Raw genomic sequence first — 23,133 nt, forward strand, 5'->3', positions numbered from 1 at the left:
TCTTATATGTTCTGGTATAATGTTATAAGTAATAATCCTAGTTATTACTTTAAAATGTATATCTCAGAAATAACTAATTTTCTTGTCAACTGCATTATTATGAACTTTCATCAAACCTTTAACTGTGGTCATTTTAAAGTCTTTTGTCATTTACAGACAGTTCTGGGTGTACTCTGATGCTTTTGCAAATATATTCCTATAAAAGGGTTTCATCTTCAAGAAATTCATGGAAAAGACTCTGACAAGTACAGGTTTCTGGTAACTGACTGTACTGCTGAACTGAATGAATAAGCATTTTCAGAACTCTAATGAAAAACTGATAACTCAAAAAAGTGCTAACAAAAGATCAAGATGAAAAAAAAAGATTAATTACATGGGACTGAGTGAACTGATGAGGATGAGTATAATTTTTGTGACTTTCTGTTTGAATTAAAAAAAAAAAATCCCACAAGGACTCAGAGGCAAAGAATATACAAATCAATTTTCACTGCAAAGTAAAGGAGCTGTTACAGTGGAGGATTACTGGACTGAATGTCAATATTATGACATAGTATGAGTATGTTTCAGGTTTGGTAATTGCAATCATTGTTGCTTTTGTTGTGGTCATCCATGTACAATGCTTCGTGTCAGTCTATTTATCTCTTGTAAAAATAAAATACAGTGTGTGTGTGTTAAAAAAAAAAAAAAAGAAATGAGGACCATCTATAGAGACCACTGGGATAATATTAAAGACACCAACATTTGCATTATAGGGATCCCAGAAGGAGAAGAGAGAGAGAAAGGGTCTGAGAAAATATTTGAAGAGATTATAGCTGAAAAACTTCCCTAACATGAGAAAGGAAACACTCAAGTCCAGGAAGTGCAGAGTCCCATATAAGATAAACCCAAGGAGTAACACACTGAGACACATAGTAATCAAACTGACAAAAATTAAACACAAAGAAAAAAATACTAAAAGCAATAAGGGAAAAACAACAAATAACATACAAGGGAATGCCCATTTCAGCTGATTTTTCAGCAGAAACTCTGCAGGCCAGAAGGGAGTGGCATGATATATTTAAAGTGATGAAAGGGAAAAAACTACAACCAAGAATACTCTACACAGCAAGGCCCTCGGTCAGATTAAATGGAGAAATCAAAAGCTTTACAGACAAACAAAAACTAAGAGAATTCAGCACCACCAAACCAGCTTTACAACAAATCGTAAAGGAACTGCTCTAGGCAAAAAAGAAAAAGCCACAACTAGAAACAAGAAAATTATGAGTGGGAAAACTCACTGGTAAAGGCAAACATAAAACAAAGGTAGGAAATCACCCCCACACAAATATAACATCAAAACCAGCAATCGTGAGGAGAGTATAAATGCAAGATATTGGAAATGCACTGGAAATTAAGAGACCAGCAACTTAAAACAACATTGTACATATATAGACTGCTATATCAAAACCTCATGGGAACCACAAACCAAATATCTGCAATAGATACACACACAAAAAAGAAAAAGCAATCCAAACACAACACTAAAGATAAACATCAAGTCAACAGAACAAAAGAAAAAGGGAAGAAAAAAGACCTTCAAGAATAAATCCAAAACAATGAACAAAACAGCAATAAGAACATACATATCGATAATTACATTAAATGTAAATGGATTAAATGCTCCAACCAAAAGACATAGACTGGCTGAATGGATACAAAAGCAAGACACAGATATAGGCTGTCTACAAGACACCCACATCAGATCTAGGGACACATACAGACTGAAAGTGAAGGGATGGAAAAAGGTATTCCATGCATATGGAATTCAAAGACAGCTGGAGTAGCAATTTTCATATCAGACAAAATAGACCTTAAAATGAAGACTGTTGCAAGAGACATAGAAAGACACTACATAATGATCAAGGGATCAATCCAAGAAGAAGATATAACAGTTGTAAATATATATGAACCCAACATAGGAGCACCTCAATAAATAATCAAGTGCTAACAGCCATAAAAGGAGAACTCAACAGTAACACAATAATAGTGGGGCACTTTAACACCCCACTTTCATCAGTGGATAGATCATCCATGTAGAAAATCAGTAAGGAAACACAGGCCTTAAATGACACATTAGACCAGATGATTGTGATATTTATAGAGCATTTCATCCAAAAGCAGCAGATTATCCAGGATTGATCACATACTGGGCCACAAAGCAAGCCTCAGTAAATTGAAGAAAACTGAAATCATATCAAGCATCTTTTCTGAGCACAACACTACGAGATTAAAAATCAACTACAAGAAAAAAAGGTAAAAAACACAAACACGTGGAGGCTAAACACTATGCTACTAAACAACCAATGGATCACTGAAGAAAGAAAAAGAGGAAATCAAAATATACCTAGAGACATGGGCTTCCCTGGTGGCGCAGTGGTTAAGAATCCGCCTGCCAATGCAGGGGACATGGGTTCGAGCTCTGATCTGGGAAGATCCCCAATGCCATGGAGCAACTAAGCCCCTGCGCCACAACTACTGAGCCTGTGCTCTAGAGCCCACAAGCCACAACTACAGAGCCTGCAAGTCACAACTAATGAAGCCCACAAGTCACAACTACTGAAGCCCACATGCCTAGAGCCCATGCTCTGCAACAAGAGAAGCCACCACAATGAGAAGCCTGCACACCGCAACAAAGAGTAACCCCCACCTGCCGCAACTAGAGAAAGCCTGCGCAGAGCAACGAAGACCCAACGCAGCCAAAAATAAATTAAAAACAAAAGAAAATACCTAGAAACAAATGAAAACAAAAGAACGATGATCCAGAACCTATGGGATGCAGCAAAAGCAGTTCTAAGAGGGAAGTTTATAGCAATACAATCTTACCTAGGAAACAAGACAAACCTCAAACAAACAACCTGTTCTTGCACCTAAAGCAACTAGAGCAAAAAGAACAAGCAAAACCCAAACTTAGTAGAAGGAAAGAAATCAAAGATCAGAGCAAAAAATAAATGAAATAGAAATGAAGAAAATAATAGAAAAGTTCAATGAGACTAAAGGCTGGTTCTTTAAAAAGATAAATGAAATTGATAAACCTTTAGTCAGACTCATCTAGAAAAAAAGGGAGAGGGCACAAATCAATAAAATTAGAAATGAAAAAGGAAAAGTTACAACTGACACCAAAGAAATACAAAAGATCATAAGACACTACTACAAACAACTATACGGCAATAAAATGGACAACCTAAAAGAAATGGACAAATTCTTAGAAAGGCACAAACTTCCAAGACTGAACCAGGAAGAAACAGAAAATATGGACAGACCAATCACAAGTACTGAAATTAGAACAGTGATTAAAAAACTTCCCACTAACAAAAGTCCAGGACCAGAGAGCTTCACAGGTAAATTCTTTCAAACACATAGAGAAGAGTTAACACATCCTTCTGAAACCTTTCCAAAAAACTGCAGAGGAAGGAACATTCCCAAGCTCATTCTATGACGCCACCATCACCCTGATACCAAAACCAGACAAAGATACGACAAAAAAAGAAAATTACAGGTATCACTGATGAACATAGACACAAGAATACTCAATAAAATACTAGCAAACCGAATCCAACAATACATTAACAGGATCATACACCATGATCAAGTGGGATTTATCCCAGGGATGCCAGGATTCTTCAATGTCTGAAAATCAGTGTGATATCAACAAATTGAAGACTAAAAACCATATGATAATCTCAAAAGGTGCAGAAAAAGCTTTTGATAATATTCAACACCCATTTATGATAAAAAACTCTCCAGAAAGTGGGCATAGAGGGAACTTACCTCAACATAATAAAGGCCATGTATCGATTATCAGTCTAAAGCAAGCAGATATAGGAAGGGTTTAACATACTTGAAAAACAGTGCAAACACAAATCAAAAACATACAATAGCTTCACAAAAACCAAAAAGAAGAGAACACAAGCATAAAATGAAAAGAAATCATCAAACCACAAGAAGAAGAAGAAAAAGAAACAAAGAAGAAACAAAGAATCAACTGGAAAAAAAGGTTGAAATGGCAATAAATACATATGTACCAATAATTACCTTACATGACAATGGACTGAATACTCCAATCAAAAGACACAGAGTGGCAGACTGGATAAAAAAAACAAGAGCCTACAATATGCTGCCTATAAGAGACCCACCTCAGGGCAAAGGACACAGACAGATTGAAAGTGAGGGGATGGAAAAATATTTCAGGCAAACGGAAATGACAGGAAAGCAGGAGTTACAATACTCACATCAGACAAAATATACTTTAAAGACTATGAAGAAAAATAAAGAAGAGCACTATATAATGATAAGAGGATCAATACAAGAAGAGGATATTACACTCATCAACTTATATGCACGTAATATAGGAGGACCCAAATATATAAAACAAATAATAACAGACATAAAGAGAGAAATCAGTGGAAATACAATAATAGTAGAAGACTTTAACACTCCACTCACATCAACAGACAGATCTTCCAGAGAGAGAATCAATAAGGCAACAGATATCCTAAATGATACAACAGAACAGTTAGACTTAATTGATATTTTCAGGACATTACATCCAAAAAAACCAGAATACACATTCTTTTCAAGCACACACGGAAGATTCTCTAGGATTGACCACATACTAGGGCACAACACTAACCTCAACAAATTTAAGAGTACAGAAATTATTTCAAGCATCTTCTCTGACCACAATGGCGTGAAACTAGAAATCAACCACAGGAAAAGAAATGAGAAAAAAAAATGACTACATGGAGACTAAACAACATGCTACTAGAAAACCAATGGGTCAACAAGGAAATTAAAAAATAACTTGAGACACATGACAATGAAAACACAACCATACAAAATCTATGGGACGCAGCAAAAGCAGTTCTTAGAGGGAAGTTCATAGCAATATAGGCCTTCATCAAAAAACAAGAAAAATCTTAAGTAAACAACCTAACTTACCACCTAAAAGAATTAGAGAAAGAACAACAAACAAAACCTAAAGTCAGCAGAAGGAAGGAAATAATAAAGACCAGGGAGGAAAAAACAGAGATTCAAAACAACAGAAAAAAATCAACAAAACCAAGAGCTGGTTCTTTGAAAGGGTAGACAAAATTGACAAACCTCTGCCCAGGCTCACCAAGAAGAGAGAGAACCCAAATAAACAAAACAAGAAATGAAAAAGGAGAAATCTCAACTGATACCACAGAAATACAAAAAACCATAAGGAAATACTATGAACAATTATATGCCAACAAATTTGACAACCTAGAAGAAATGGACAACTTTCTAGAAACATACAGCCCACCAAAACTGAATCAAGAAGAAACAGATAAATGATGTGAACAGACTGATCATTTGAAGTGAAATAGAATCTGTAATTAAAAAAACTCCCTACAAACAACAGCGCAGAACCAGATGGATTCACCGGCAAATTCTACCAAACATACAAAGAAGAACTTATACCAATTCTTCTCAAATTCTTCTAAAAGACTGAAGAGGGAACACTCCCAAAGACATTCTATGAAGCCACCATCACCCTGGTACCAAAACCCAGACAAAGACATCCCCAAAAAAGAAAATTACAGGCCAATATCTTTGATGAATATAGATGCAAAAATTCTCAAAGTATTAGTAAACCGAATCCAACAACACATAAAAAAGATCATACACCACAACCAAGTGGGATTCATCCCAGGTTCACAAGGCTGGTTCAACATTTGCAAATCAATCAATGTAATAAACCACAGTAGCAAAAGAAAAGTCAAAAACCACATGATCATCTCAATAGATACAGAAAAAGCATGTGACAAAATTCAACATCCATTCATGATAAAAACTCTTACCAAAATGGGAATAGAGGGAACATATCTCAACATACTAAAAGCCATTTATCATAAACCCACAGTCAGTATAATACTCAACAGTGAAAAGCTGAAAGCCTTCCTGCTAAAATCTGGAACAAGAAAAGGATGCCCACTCTCACCACTTCTATTCAACATAGTATTGGAAGTCCTAGCCACAGCAATCAGACAAGAAAAAGAAATAAAAGGTATCCTAATTGGAAGGAAAGAGATAAAATTGTCACTATATGCAGATGACACGATACTATATATAGAAAACCCTAAAGACTCAACACAACGACTATTAGATCTAATAAATTAATTCAGCAAAGTAGCAGGATACAAGATTAACATTCATTTATTTACACTAACAATGAAATATCAGAAAGGGAATGTAAAAAAAATATATATATATACCTTTTAAAATTACACCAAAAAAAAAAATACCTAGAGATAAACCTGACCAAGAAGGTGAAAGACTTATACGCGGAGAACTATAAAACATTAATAAAGGAAATAAAAGAGGATTCAAAGAAATGGAAAGCTATCCCATGGTCTTGGATTTGAAGAATTAATATTGTAAAAATGGCAATACTACCCAAAGCAATCTACAGATTTAATGCGATCCCTACCATATTACCCATGACATTTTTCACAGAACTAGAACAAATAATCCAAAAATTTACATGGAACCATAAAAGACCCAGAATTGCCAAAGCAATCCTGAGGGGAAAATAAAAACAAAGTAGGAGGTATAACTCTCCCAGACTTTAGCCAGTACTACAAAGCTACAGTAATCAAAACAGTGTGGTTTTGGTACAAAAACAGACATACAGATCAGTGTAACAGAATAGAGCCCAGAAATAAACCCACACACCTATGGTCAATTAATCTTTGACAAAGGAGGCAAGAATATAAAATGGGAAACAGTCTCTTCAGCAAGTGGTGCTGGGAAAGTTGGACAGCTGCATGTAAACCAACGAAGGTAGAACACACCCTCACACCATGCACAAAAATAAACTCAAAATGGCTTAAAGACTTAAACATAAGACATGACACCATAAAACCCCTAGAAGAGAGCATAGGCAAAACATTCTCTGACATAAATCGTACCAATGTTTTCTTAGGTCAGCCTCACAAGGCAAGAGAAATAAAAACAAAACTAAACAAATGGGACCTAATCAAACTTACAAGCTTTTGCACAGCAAAGGAAACCATTAAAAAAACGAAAAGACAACCTACGGAATGGGAGAAAATATTTGCAAATGATGCAACAGACAAGGACTTAATCTCTAAAATATACAAATAGCTCATACAACTCAACAACAGCAACAAAAAACAAACGACCCAATCGAAAAATGGGCAGAAGACCTTAACAGACATTTCTCCAAAGAAGCCATACAGATGGGCAGTAGGCACATGAAAAGATGCTCTACATCACTAATTATTAGAGAAATGCAAATCAAAACTAAAACGAGGTGCCACCTCACACATGTCAGAATGGCCATCATTAGAAAGTCTACAAATAACAAATGCTGGAGAGAGTGTGGAGAAAAGGGAACCTTCCTACACTGTTGGTGGGAATATAAGTTGGTACAGTCACTACAGAAAACAATATGGAGGTTCCTCAGAAAACGAAAAATAGAATTACCATATGATCCAGCAATCCCACTCCTGGGCATATACCCAGACAAAACTATAACTCAAAAAGATACACATACCCCAATGTTCACAAGCAGCACTATTCACAATAGCCGAGACATGGAAACAACCCAAATGTCCATTGACAGATGAATTGATAAAGAAGTTGTGGTACATATATACAATGGAATACTAATCAGCCATTAAAAAAAAATGAAATAATGCCATTTGCAGCAACACACATGCAACTAGAGATTATCATACTAAGTGAAGTTAGAAAGAGAAAGACAAATACCATATGATATCACTTACACGTAGAATCTAAAATACAGCACAAATGAACCTATCTACAAAACAGAAATAGGGACTTACCTGGTGGTGCAGTGATTAAGAATCCCCTTGCCAATGCAGGGGACATGGGTTTGAGCCCTGGTCTGGGAAGATCCCACATGCCGTGGAGCAACTAAGCCCATGCACCACAACTACTGAGCCTGCGCTCTAGAGCCTGTGAGCCACAACTACTGAGCCCATATGCCACAACTACTGAAGCCCGTGCTCCTACAGCCGGTGCTCCGCAACAAGAGAAGCCACCGCAATGAGAAGCCTGCACACCGCAATGAAGAGTAGCCCCTGCTCGCCACAACTAGAGAAAGCCTGCACACAGCAACGAAGACCCAACACAGCCAAAAATAAATAAATAAAATTTATTTTAAAAAAAGAAAACAGAAACAGAAACAGACTCACAGACACAGAGAACATACCTGTAGTTGCCAAGGGGAAGGGAAGTGGGGAAGGGAAGGACTGGGAGTTTGGCATTAGCAGATGTAAACTATTATATATAGGATGGATAAACAACAACGTCCTACTGTATAGCGCAGGGAACTATATTCAATCTCCTGTGATAAACCATAATGGAAAAGAATATATACAGAAGGACGTGCTCTCACTCCCTCTTGTGAGAGCACCAGAATCACAACTGGCTGCTGGACAATCACCGACAGGAAGACCCTGGACTTCACCAAGGAGGATAACCCACGTCCAAGGACAGCGGAGAAGCCACAGTGAGACGGTAGGAGGGGCGCAATCAGAGTAAAATCAAATCCCAAAACTGCTGGGCGGGTGACTCACAGACTGGCAAGCACTTATACCACAGAAGTCCACCCACTGGAGTGAAGGCTCTGAACCCCACGTCAGGCTTCCCAACCTGGTGGTCTGGCAATGGGAGGGGGAATTCATAGAGAATCAGACTTTGAAGCCTAGTGGGAATTGATTGCAGGACTTTGACAGGACTGGGGGAAACAGAGACCCCACTCTTGGAGGGCGCACACAAAATAGTGTGTGCATCGGGACCCAGGGGAAGGAGCAGTGACCCTGGGGGAGACTGAACCAGACATACCTGCTGGTGTTGGGGGGTCTCCTGCAGAGGCGGGGGCTGGCTCTGTTTCACCGTGGGGACAAGGACACTGGCAGCGGAGGTTCTGGGAAGTGCTCCGTGGTGTGAGCCCTCCCAGAGTCTGCCATTAACCCCACCAAAGAGTCCAGGTAGGCTCCAGTGTTGGGTTGCCTCGGGCAAAACAACCAACAGGGAGGGAACCCAGCCCCAACCATCAACAGTCAAGTGGATTAAAGTTTTACGGAGCTCTGACCGCCACAGCAACAGTCAGCTCTACCCACCTCCAGAGCCTCCCATCAAGCCTCTTAGATAGCCTCAACCACCAGAGGGCAGACAGCAGAAGCAAGAAAAACTACAATCCTGCAGCCTATGGAACAAAAACCACATTTACAGAAAGACAGACAAGATGAAAAGGCAGAGGACTATATACCAGATGAAGGAACAAGAAAAAACCCCAGAAAAACAACTAAATGAAGTGGAGATAGGCAACCTTCCAGAAAAACAATTCAGAATAATGATAGTGAAGATGATCCAGGACCTCGGAATAAGAATGGAGGCAAAGATTGAGAAGATGCAAGAAATGATTAACAAAGACCTAGAAGAATTAAAGAACAAACGAACAGAGATGACCAATACAATAACTGAAATGAAAACTACACTAGAAGGAATCAATAGTAGAATAATTGAGGTAGAAGAACGGATAAGTGACCTGGAAGACAGAATGGTGGAATTCACTGCTGCGGAACAGAATAAAGAAAAAAGAATGAAAAGAAATGAAGACAGCCTAAGAGACCTCTGGGACAACATTAAACGCAACAATATTCGCATTATAGGGGTCCCAGAAGGAGAAGAGAGAGAGAAAGGACCAGAGAAAATATTTGAAGATATTATAGTCAAAAACTTCCCTAACATGGGAAAGGAAATAGCTACCCAAGTCCAGGAAGGTCAGAGAGTTCCATACAGGATAAACCCAAGGAGAAGCACGCCGAGACACATAGTAATCAAAGTGGCAAAAATTAAAGACAAAGAAAAATTATTGAAAGCAGCAAGGGAAAAATGACAAATAACATACAAGGGAACTCCCATAAGGTTAACAGCTGATTTCTCAGCAGAAACTCTACAAGCCAGAAGGGAGTGGCATGATATACTTAAAGTGATGAAAGGGAAGAACCTACAACCAAGATTACTCTACCCGGCAGGGATCTCATTCAGATTCGATGGAGAAACCAAAAGCTTTACAGACAAGCAAAAGCTAAGAGAATTCAGCACCACCAAACCAGCTCTACAACAAATGGTAAAGGAACTTCTCTAAGTGGGAAACACAAGAGAAGAAAAGGACCTACAAAAACAAACCCAAAACAATTAAGAAAATGGTCATAGGAACATACATATCGATAATTACCTTAAACGTGAATGGATTAAATGCTCCAGCCAAAAGACACAGGCTTGCTGAATGGTTACAAAAACAAGACCCATATATATGCTGTCTACAAGAGACCCACTTTAGGGCTTCCCTGGTGGTGCAGTGGTTAAGAACCTGCCTGCCAATGCAGGGGACACGGGTTCGAGCCCTGGTCTGGGAAGATCCCACATGCCGTGGAGCAACTACGCCCGTGAGCCACGGCTGCTGAGCCTGTGCGTCTGGAGCCTGTGCTCCATAACAGGAGAGGCCGCGACAGTGAAAGGCCCGCGCACTGCGATGAGGAGTGGCCCCCGCTTGCCGCAACTATAGAAAGCCCTCGCACAGAAACGAAGACCCAACACAGCCAAAAATAAATAAATTAATTAATTAATTAAAAAAAAAAAAAAAAGAGACCCACTTTAGACCTAGGGACACATACAGACTGAAAGTGAGGGGATGGAAAAAGATATTCCATGCAAATGGAAATCAAAAGAAAGCTGGAGTAGCTATACTCATATCAGATAAAATAGACTTTAAAATAAAGAATGTTACAAGAGACAAGGAAGGACACTACATAATGATCAAGGGATCAATCCAAGAAGAAGATATAACAATTATAAGCATATATGCACCCAACATAGGAGCACCTCAATACATAAGGCAACTGCCAACAGCTATAAAAGAGGAAATCGACAGTAACACAATAATAGTGGGGAACTTTAACACCTCACTTACACCAATGGACAGATCATCCAAAATGAAAATAAATAAGGAAACAGAAGCTTTAAATGACACAATAGACCAGATAGATTTAATTGATATTTATAGGACATTCCATCCAAAAACAGCAGATTACACGTTCTTCTCAAGTGTGCATGGAACATTCTCCAGGATAGGTCACATCTTGGGTCACAAATCAAGCCTCAGTAAATTTAAGAAAATTGAAATCATATCAAGCATCTTTTCTGACCACAACGCTATGAGATTAGAAATGAATTACAGGGAACAAAACATAAAAAACACAAACATGTGGAGGCTAAACAATACGTTACTAAATAACCAAGAGATCACTGAAGAAATCAAAGAGGAAATCAAAAATTACCTAGAGACAAATGACAATGAAAACACGATGATCCAAAACCTATGGGATGCTGCAAAAGCAGTTCTAAGAGGGAAGTTTATAGCTATACAAGCCTACCTCAAGAAACAAGAAAAATCTCAAGTAAACAATCTAACCTTACACCTAAAGGAACTAGAGAAAGAAGAACAAACAAAACCCAAAGTTACCTGAAGGAAAGAAATCATAAATATCAGAGTGGAAATAAATGAAATAGAAACACAGAAAATAATAGCAAAGATCAATAAAACTAAAAGCTGGTTCTTTGAGAAGATAAACAAAATTGATAAGCCATTAGCCAGACTCATCAAGAAAAAGAGGGAGAGGACTCAAATCAATAAAATCAGAAATGAAAAAGGAGAAGTTATAACAGACACCGCAGAAATACAAAGCATCCTAAGAGACTACTACAAGCAACTCTATGCCAATAAAATGGACAACCTGGAAGAAATGGACAAATTCTTAGAAAGGTATAACCTTCCAAGACTGAACCAGGAAGAAACAGAAAATACGAACAGACCAATCACAAGTAAGGAAATTGAAACTGTGATTAAAAATCTTCCAACAAACAAAAGTCCAGGACCAGATGGCTTCACAGGTGAATTCTATCACACATTTAGAAAAGAGCTAACACCCATCCTTCTCAAACTCTTCCAAAAAATTGCAGAGGAAGGAATACTCCCAAACTCATTCTATGAGGCCACCATCACCCTGATACCAAAACCAGACAAAGATACTACAAAAAAACAAAATTACAGACCAATATCACTCCTGAATATAGATGCAAAAATCCTCAACAAAATATTAGCAAACAGAATCCAACAACACATTAAAAGGATCATACACAACGATCAAGTGGGATTTATCCCAGGGATGCAAGGATTCTTCAATATATGCAAATCAATCAATGTGATACACCATATTAACAAATTGAACAATAAAAACAATATGATCATCTCAATAGATGCAGAAAAAGCTTTTGACAAAATTCAACACCCATTTATGATAAAAACTCTCCAGAAAGTGGGCATAGAGGGAACCTAACTCAACATAATAAAGGCCATATACAACAAACCCACAGCAAACATCATTCTCAACGGTGAAAAACTGAAAGCATTTCCTCTAAGATCAGGAACGAGACAAGGATGTCCACTCTCACCACTATTATTCAACATAGTTTTGGAAGTTCTAGCCATGGCAATCAGAGAAGAAAAAGAAATAAAAGGAGTACAAATTGGAAAACAAGAAGTAAAACTGTCGCTGTTTGCAGATGACATGATACTATACATAGAGAATCCTAAAAATGCCAGCAGAAAACTACTAGAGCTAATCAATGAATTTGGTAAAGTTGCAGGATACAAAATTAATGCACAGAAATCTCTTGCATTCCTATACACTAATGATGAAAAATCTGAAAGAGAAATTATGGAAACACTCCCATTTACCATTGCAACAAAAAGAATAAAATACCTGGGAATAAACCTACCTAGGGAGACAAAAGACCTGTATGCACAAAACTATAAGACACTGATGAGAGAAATTAAAGATGATACCAACAGATGGAGAGATATACCATGTTCTTGGATTGGAAGAATCAATATTGTGAAAATGACTATACTACCCAAAGCAATCTACAGATTCAATGCGATCTTTATCAAATTACCAATGGCCTTTTTTACGGAACTAGAACAAATCATCTTAAAATTTGTATGGAGACACAAAAGACCCCGAATAGCCAAAGCAGTCTTGAGGGAAAAAAACGGAGCTGGAGGAATCAGACTCCTTGTCTTCAGACTATACTACAAAGCTACAGTAATCAAGACAATATGGTACTGGCATAAAAACAGAAACATACATCAATGGAACAAGATAGAAAGCCCAGAGATAAACCCACGCACCTATGGTCAACTAATCTATGACAAAGGAGGCAAAGATATACAATGGAGAAAAGACAGTCTTTTCAATAAGTGGTGCTGGGAAAGCTGGACAGCTACATGTAAAAAAATGAAATTAGAATACTCCGTAACACCATACACAAAAATAAACTCAAAATGGATTCGAGACCTAAATGTAAGACCGGACACTACAGAACTCTTAGAGGAAAACATAGGAAGAACATTCTTTGACATAAATCACAGCAAGATCGTTTTTGATCCACCTCCTAGAGTAATGGAAATAAAAACAAAAATAAATAAACAAATGGGACCTAATGAAACTTCAAAGCTTTTGCACAGCAAAGGAAACCATAAACAAGACGAAAAGACAACCCTCAGAATGGGAGAAAATATTTGCAAATGAATTAACGGACAAAGCATTAATCTTCAAAATATATAAACAGCTCATTCAGCTCAATATTAAAGAAACAAACAACCCAATCTAAAAATGGGCAGAAGACCTAAATAGACATTTCTCCAAAGAAGACATACAGATTGCCAAGAAGCACAGGAAAAGATGCTCAACATCACTAATTATTAGAGAAATGCAAATCAAAACTACAATGAGGTATCACCTCACACCAGTTAGAATGGGCATCATCAGAAAATCTACAAACAACAAATGCTGGAGAGGGTGTGGAGAAAAGGGAACCCTCTTGTACTGTTGGTGGGAATGTAAACTGATACAGCCACTATGGAGAACAATATGGAGGTTCCTTGAAAAACTAAAAATAGAACTACTATACGACCCAGCAATCCCACTACTGGGCATATACCCAGAGAAAACCATAGTTCAAAAAGACACATGCACCCCAATGTTCATTGCAGCACTATTTACAACAGCCAGGTCATGGAAGCAACCTAAATGCCCATCAACAGACAAATGGATTAAGAAGTTGTGGTACATATATATAATGGAATATTACTCAGCCATAAAAAGGAACGAAATTGAGTCATTTGTTGAGACGTGGATGGATCTAGCGACTGTCATACAGAGTGAAGTAAGTCAGAAAGAGAAAAACAAATATCGTATATTAACGCATGTATGTGGAACCTAGAAAAATGGTACAGATGAACCAGTTTGCAGGGCAGAAGTTGAGACACAGATGTAGAGAACAAACGTATGGACACCAAGGTGGGGAAACCGCGGTGGGGTTGGGATGGTGGTGTGCTGAATTGGGCGATTGGGATTGACATGCATACACTGATGTGTATAAAATTGATGACTGATTAAAAAAAAAAAAAAGAAAAAAGAAACAATAGGCAACTTCCAAAACTTTGCTTAGTTCCAGAACTTTAAGAACATTAGGAAAGCTACTTTACAGTTAGTTTTAAAGCAGCGATTTCTTTAAGTAGAGGCAATAAAGAAATTGTAGGGGAAAGGACTCAAGCTTTGGAGTTAGACTTTGGTTCAATCCTAGCATAGTCATTTACCATCTGCGTGTACATGAACAAATTAATTAAGCTTTTCAGTCTGAATCTACAAAAGAGGGATATTTTATGAGCTTATTCCATAGATTAGAAATACGTGAAATATGTCTAGTACAATAAAATGGTAGCTGTAATTTACAATGAAGCATTTATAAATTGCAATGAGGTTATTATGAACAAAACAATAGAAATTATGACGGTTACTTTTCATCTAAATGACTACTGCTATTTAGGAGATCTTATAGAGTTAAGGCCCTAGGAGATGCATTAGAAAAAAAATTTTTTTTGAGTAGCCTCAAAAGAGATAGCAAAAATAGAAATTTTTGTAGACCACAATCCTGATAAAGGTAAAACACTGGCATGGGAATCAAACTTGTACAGTGTGTTGAATCTTACTTTTCCCCATGGACAAAATAGAGATGTTACATTAAATTATCTGTATGCTCATTTCCAACTCTAAAAATACATGGAACTAAGTGGTTAAGAGTAAAGGCTGTGAAGGCAGACTACCTGGATTCATACCAGCTGTGTAGCCTCAAGCAAGTTTCCTAATCTCGCAAGCATGTTTCTTCTCTACAAAATGGGAATAATAATGGTACCTATCTCAGAGTGTCATGAGGATTAAATAAATACACTCAAAGTACATAGAATGGTGGATGGCACGTAAGAAACAGTTAATAACTGGTAAGCCGTATTATTAAAATGAAAATATCTCCAGTTATTAATTTAAAAAAAAAATTTTTTAAAGCTGGAAAATCAGGGCAAAGGAGAAATTCATGTTCTTGTTTCATGAATAAAATAATATTCAGATCATTGTTATTGTTGTTTTAGGGGAAAAAAGCATCTACCCCTGTTTCATTGTGTTCTGGCAGAATGCATAAAACATCAAATTAAAAGCATAACTTCAAGCTAAAAAGACTTAGTGTCCCCTCCTCTCATCTAGACTAAAATATCTCAAAACTTTAGGAAGAGAAATGAAACAAAACAAAAAATTATGAAACGTGAACTTCTAGTTTTGGCAACAGATTTGAAAACTCCCTGCTCCCCATGTCAAGTGAGATAATATGGCTGATCCAGCCATCTTGCTAGAAATGAAACCGTGCTGTATCTGTGGATTCCCTCCCTTCCTTGGATATGAAGCTGGTCTTGTTACATCTGTCAAACCCAGTGATTGCTAGTGCTTCCCCTACAGAGAAATTAATGGTGATTATGGTTTTTCTGGTTTGGGTCAAAGGGCTCCTCCAAAAGTTGCATCAGAACCCCACGGAATCTGCAAATGACAGTGGGTAGCAAGGAAAGGCATATAAAATCTCATGTGAAAGATTTCAGAGAAAATTCCTAAACAAAAGAGCAAGCCATGGGGTATGCTTTCTTGGGTATCTGGACACTTTCCTCCCTTTTTATCCTTGTGTGAATTGTCAAGTATCAATTTCAGAAAAGCCTATGGCTGAGCAATAAAACTAGCACCAAATGGCTATGGTACTGTGTAAGTACTTCTTATTGACTTATTTAAGGAAAAAAAGTACAAAAGAGGAAAGCAAGTAGCAAATTCAATGAACATAACATAAATTGCAGGAAACAGCTGTAATGTTGCATTTTAAAATTGGAATGAGATTATGAACAAAACACAACAGAAGCTAATGGTAAAATTCCAGCTTTTTAATGTACATGACTTGGAATGATACTACTGACTCATTCTGAAAATGTTATTAAATTCAGTAAAACTAACAAAAAACAAAGCTATCCATGTGGGGTTAGCGAGAGATTCTACTCAAATGAGGTCAAAGATTTCTTAGGTATGACATCAAAAGATAATTCATAAAAGAAAAAAATGGATAAATTAGAGTATAGAAAAATTAAGAACTGCTCTTCAGAAAACAAGAAAAAAGGCCACTTGGAGCAAATATTAGCAAGTCATGCATCTAATAAAGGACTTATATCTCAATACAACATGAAAACAAACAACCCAATTTTTAAAATTGCCGAGATCTGAAATTCTCATGACAAGTAATCACATGAAAAGATACTTAACGTCTTTAGCTACTACAGAAATAGCAAATAAAAACCACAACGAGTTACCACTACACACCTATAAGAATAGTTAAAAAACAAAACAAAGAGATAACTCCCATACATTGCGGGTGAGAATGCAAAATGGTACAGCCACTTTGGAAAACAGTTTGGCAGTTTCTATAAAGTTAAACATGGCTCATACGTTTATCATACAACCCACACCAGGTAAAATAAAAACCTATGTTAACACAAAACCCTGTCTATGAATGTTTACAGCAGCTTTATTTATAATCACCAAAAACTAATTTCAATATCCCTCCATTGAGTAATGAACACACTGTGAGACATCCACATAATGGAATACTGCTCAGCAATATGAAGGAATAAACTGATATTATAACACAACAACACAGATGAATCTCATATGAATTATGCTAAGTGAAAGGAGCCAGACTCAAACAGCTATACACTGTATGATTTCATGTATATGACACCCCATAAAAGAGTTTAGGGACAGAAAACAGTTTAGTTGCCAAGTACTGGGGGTTGGGAGTGGGACTGACTACAAAGGGGCAGCAGGGAATTTTGGGGGGTGATGGAACTGCTCTATATTTTGAATGTAGTGGTCATACAACTATATGCATTTGTAAAAATCACAGAATTGTACACTAAAAAGGGTGAATATTACTGTATGCAAATTTTTCCTTAATAAAAATTTTTTGTTAAGTTATGTAAAACTAAAAAACCCCCAAACTACTGACATGCAAAAAAGCTTAAAATAAGAAGAAGTGACTAAGCCCATTTTGGGAAGTAAGGTCTAAGCCCCATTGTGCTCCATGAGGCAGATTAGTCTCATGTCTGTGTCTGTTTGGTTTTACTTTTCTGGTAGTAAAATGAGAGTACATTTGACTGCTTAAAAATTTACTTTAAAAAATAAACCTACTCTAAAATGTTTTGTTAATAACAAATGCCCACTAGGTCATCAACTCAATGAAATCCATCATCCTACATTCCCATCCGCTCCCTTTAGTCTCTCAATATCTTTTTAATATTTAGACTATCTAAATCCATGTCAAAACACTCTTCATCTCTAAATTTCATCAATTTATTTCAAATTCTCTATAAATTTTACTTTTCAACAAGATCTGTTTTTCCCTTGATACTTCTATCAGTTATATCCTTAGCTTAGCAATTTTTCCCTGTCACCTTAGTCCAGGTCCTTATCTCTTGCTCTTAGCTAGTCTTCTAGATTTCAGTCTACCTCTACTTTCATTGATCCTACCTATGGCTGACTATTTGATCTACTCAAAAGGCTTTAGTTTCTCATTTTTTTTCCTGCCACATTGGGTCTGCCCGCACCCAATCAGTTTTCCAGTGGAAATCCATCCACTGAAGGATATTTTAATGGGACAGAGGGGAGAATCAGTTTTACACTTTAGTATTACTCTCACAGAAATGTGAAAAATGGGTTTAGATTATATTATTAAAAAGCTAATCAGTATCAATATCATTTAGGAATGTTAAGCAAAAATAGTTCAAGAAAAATCTAATTGGATGAATTTGAGATGATCTCACGGAACACTGGGCAGAGCACAGATTAGTTAAATTAAAATTAAGTTTAGGGACTTCCCTGGTGGCCCAGCAGTTAAGACTCCACGCTCCCAATGCAGGGGGCCCAGGTTCGATCCCTGCTCAGGGAACTAGACCCTGCATGCTGCAACTAAAAGATCCCACATGGTGCAACTAAGGATCCCCCATGCTGCAACTAAAAAAAAGATCCCACACTCGGCAGTGAAGATCCTGCGTGCCGCAACTACGACCTGGTGCAGCCAAATAAATAAATAAATGGTTTTTTAAAAAAATTAAGTTTAGAAAGTTAATTGCATCATACTGTTATCCATAGTGGCTGTACCAATTTACATTCTCACCAATAGTGTAGGAGGGTTCCCTTTTCTCCACACCCTCTCCAGCATTTATTATTTGTAGAGTTCTTGATGATGGTCTTAAAAAACTGAAAATAGAGCTACCATATGATCTGGCAATCCCACTCCTCAGGATATAAACCATAATTCAATAAGATACATGCACCCCAATGTTCACTGCAGCACTATTTACAATAGCCAAGACATGAAAGCAATCTAAGTGTCCACTGAGAGATGAATGGATAAAGAAGATGTGGCACATATATACAATGGAATACTACTCAGCCATAAAAAAGAATGAAATAATGCCATTTGCAGCAAGATGGATGGACCTAGACATTATCATACTAAGTGAAGTAAGTCTGAGAAAGACAAATATCATATGATATCACTTATACGCGGAATCTAAAAAAATACAAATGAACTTATTTACAAAACAGAAAGACTCACAGACATAGAGAACAAATTTATGGTTACCAAAGGGGAAACGTGGGAAGGAGGGATAAATTAGGAATTTGACAGTAACAAACACACTACTATATATAAAATAGATAAACAACAAGGACCTACTGTATAGCACAGGGAACTATACTCCATATTTTTAAATAACCTATATGGGAAAAGAATCTGAAAAAGAATATATTATACATATACATAAACTGAATCACTTTGCTGTACACCTGAAACTAACACAACATTGTAAATCAACTATACTTCAATTAAAAAAAAAAAGGTTAATTGCATCAAAGACACAATTTCTACACCAAAAGCAGCAGTTACCAAACAGCAACTAATGCATACAAAACTCTGATAGATACACATTATTCTTGAATAGCTAAATTAATACTTTGCCACTCAGTGGGTATACTGCTGACTAGGACTTTCTGCATAACTTTTAAGATTTTTGGAAATGCAGAGTTTCAGGCTCTCCCCCAAAATTACTTAATTCCAGTCTTTGGGATTTTAACAAGATCCCCACATGATTCCTATGTATATTAAAGGTTGAGAAGCACTGATCTAAAACAGGAGTTGGCAAACTCTGTAAACAGCTAGCTAGTTAATGTTACATTTTGCAAGCCATTAGGTGACTGTTGTAACTATTCAACTATGCTGTTTATCATAAAGATAAAAAGGTCGATACATTAAGAAGGTATAATTAGGGCTTCCCTGGTGGCGCAGTGGCTGAGGGTCTGCCTGCCGGTGCAGGGTACACGGGTTCGAGCCCTGGTCTGGGAGGATCCCACATGCCGCGGAGCAACTGGGCACGTGAGCCACAACTACTGAGCGTGCACGTCTGGAGCCTGTGCTACGCAGCGGGAGAGGCCACGACGGTGAGAGGCCCGCACACAGCGATGAAGAGTGGCCTGCACTCGCCGCAACTGGAGAGGGCCCTCACGCAGAAACGAAGACCCAACGCAGCCAAAAATAAATAAATAAATTTAAAAAAAAAAAAAAAAAGAAGGTATAATTAAAGATGTATATACACCTAGAAACAGAGCCCCAAAATACATGAGGCAAGAAAATGACAGAATTGAAATGAGAAGTACACAATTTAGTTAATTTTAATGGAGATTTTCAATATCACTCTCTCAGAATTAGAAAATCAACAAGGATATAGATACATGAACACCACCACCAACCAACATAACCTAGCTGATATTTATAGAACACTTTAATCAACAACATCAGCAACTTACTCTTTTAAAGGAAACATAATGTATTCTTGAGAATACAACACATGCCAGGCTACAAAACAAGTCTTAATAAAAGACTAAAATCATACAAACTATGTTCTCCAATCACCTGGAATTAAATTAGAAATCAATAATAGAAAAAATGTGGGAAATCCCCCAAATATTAAACTATCACACTAAAAGTTTATTAACTTTTAACTTTAACATAGGTCAAAGAAGAAATTGCAAAGAAAATTAGAACATATCTTGGGAGACAGCATAGTCCTGTTTTAAGGATAGATATACAGGTCAATGGAATGCAAAAGAGAGCTCAGAAACTGATTTTGGACAAAGGTGCCAAGGCAATTCAACAAGGGAAAGGATAGTCTTTTCAATAAATGGTGCTGGACCAATTAGAAAGCCATATTAAAAAAAAAATCCTTACCTCATACCATAACAAAAATTAACTCAAAATGGATCATATACCTAAATGTAAAAACTAAAATGATAAAACTACTGGAAGAAAACTATAGGAGAGAAATCTTTGTGACCTAGGCCTGAGCAATGAATATCTTAGATGTGATCCTAAAAGCACAGCCCATAAAAGAAAAAGTTGATAAACTGGACTTCATAAAGCTGAAAACTTGCACTCTTTAAAAGATATCATTAAAAAAAAAGAAAAGCCACACACTAGGAGAAAACATTTCCAAATCATATATCTGATAAAAAGGCTTGTATTCAGAATATAAAAAGAACACTTAAAATTCAATCATAAGGAGAACTTCTGCTGCCAGTGTCCTTGTCCCCACAATGAGCCACAGCCACCCACTGTTTCTGCAGGAGAGCCTACAACACTAGCAGGATATCGAATCCCTAACAGGAGGGTAGACTGGTTCTAAGGGGGCTGATCAAACGCCAGGTGGCTGACAGGGTCTTGGTGCTCCGGTCGGGTGTCAGGCCTGAGCCTCTGAAGTGGGAGAGCCGAATTCAGGATATTGGACCACCAGAGACCTCCCAGCACCAAGTAATATGAATCAGCAAGAGCGCTCCCAGAGATCTCCATCTCAACACTAAGACCCAGATATACTCAACGACCAGCAAGCTTCAGTGCTGGACACCCCATGCCAAACAACTAACAAGACAGGAACACAACCCCACCCATTAGCAGAGAGGCTGCCTAAAATCATAATAAGTTCACAGACACCCCAAAACACACCACTGGACACGGTCCTGCCCACCACAAAGATAAGATCCAGCCTCATCCACCAGAACACAGGCACCAGTTCCCTCCAAGAGGAAGCTTACACAACCCACTGAACCAACCTTACCCACGGGGGACAGACACCAAAAACAATGGGAACTACGAACCTGCAGCCTATGAAAAGGAGACCCCAAACACAGTAAGCTAAGCAAAATGAGAAAACACAGAAATATGCAGCAGATGAAGGAGCAAAGTAAAACCCCACCAGACCAAACAAATGAAGAGGAAATAGGCAGTCTACCTGAAAAAGAATTCAGAGTAATGATAGTAAAGATGATCTAAAATCTTGGAGACAGAATGGAGAAAATACAAGAAACGTTTAACAAGGACCTAGAAGAATTAAAGAGCAAACAAACAGTAATGAACAACACAGTAAATGACATTAAAAATTCTCTACAAGGAATCAATAGCAGAATAACTGAGGCAGAAGAACGGATAAGTGACCTGGAAGATAAAATAGTGGAAATAACCACCACAGAGCAGAATAAAGAAAAAAGAATGAAAAGAATCGAGGATAGTCACAGAGACTTCTGAGACAACATTAAACACACCAACATTCGCATTATAGGGATCCCAGAAGAAGAGAAAAAAAAAGGGACTGAGAAAATATTTGAAGAGATTATAGTTGAAAATTTCCCTAATATGGGAAAGGAAATAAGTCGAGGATGCGCAGAGAGTCCCATACAGGATAAATCCAAGGAGAAACACACCAAGACACATGTTAATCAAACTATCAAAAATTAAATACAAAGAAAAAATATTAAAAGCAGCAAGGGAAAAACAACAAATAACATACAAGGGAATCCCCATAAGGTTAACAGCTGATTTTTCAGCACAAACTCTGCAAGCCAGAAGGGAGTGGCAAGACATATTTAAAGTGATGAAAGGGAAAAACCTACAACCAAGATTACTCTACCCAGCAAGGATCTCATTCAGATTTGACGGAGAAATTAAAACCTTTACAGACAAACAAAAGCTAAGAGAATCCAGCACCACCAAACCAGCTTTACAACAAATGCTAAAGGAACTTCTCTAGGCAGGAAACACAAGAGAAGGAAAACACCTACAATAACAAACCCAAAACATTTAAGAAAATGGGAATAGGAACATACATATCGATAATTACCTTAAATGTAAATGGATTAAATGCTCCAACCAAAAGACATAGACGGGCTGAATGGATACAAATACAAGACCCATATTTATGCTGTCAACAAGAGACCCACTTCAGACCTAGGGACACATACAGACTGAAAGTGAGGGGATGGAAAAAGATATTCCATGCAAATGGAAATCAGAAGAAAGCTGGAGAAGCAATTCTCATATCAGACAAAACAGACTTTAAAATAAAGACTCTTACAAGAGACAAAGAAGGACACTACATAGTGATGAAGGGATCAATCCAAGAAGATATAACAATTGTAAATATTTATGCACCCAACACAGGAGCACCTCAATACCTAAGGTGAATGCTAACGGCCATAAAAG

The 23,133-nt window shown here is 37.4% G+C and overlaps 1 protein-coding gene and 1 long non-coding RNA gene across 4 annotated transcripts in view; both read right to left on the reverse strand.

Moving 5' to 3' along the window:
* TMEM168 (transmembrane protein 168) overlaps positions 1–23,133 on the reverse strand; it is a 63,168-nt gene that overhangs the window by 26,974 nt on the left and 13,061 nt on the right. The gene's annotated exons all lie outside the window — the stretch shown is intronic.
* LOC309632554 lies at positions 439–22,424 on the reverse strand. Its single transcript, XR_014246979.1, has 2 exons — positions 22,352–22,424; positions 439–702 (listed from the first exon to the last, which is right to left on the reverse strand). It is a non-coding gene; the product is annotated as an uncharacterized lncRNA (long non-coding RNA).

This window comes from Balaenoptera borealis (genome assembly GCF_965194805.1).
Source record: "Balaenoptera borealis genome assembly, chromosome: 7".
NCBI lineage: Eukaryota > Metazoa > Chordata > Mammalia > Artiodactyla > Balaenopteridae > Balaenoptera > Balaenoptera borealis.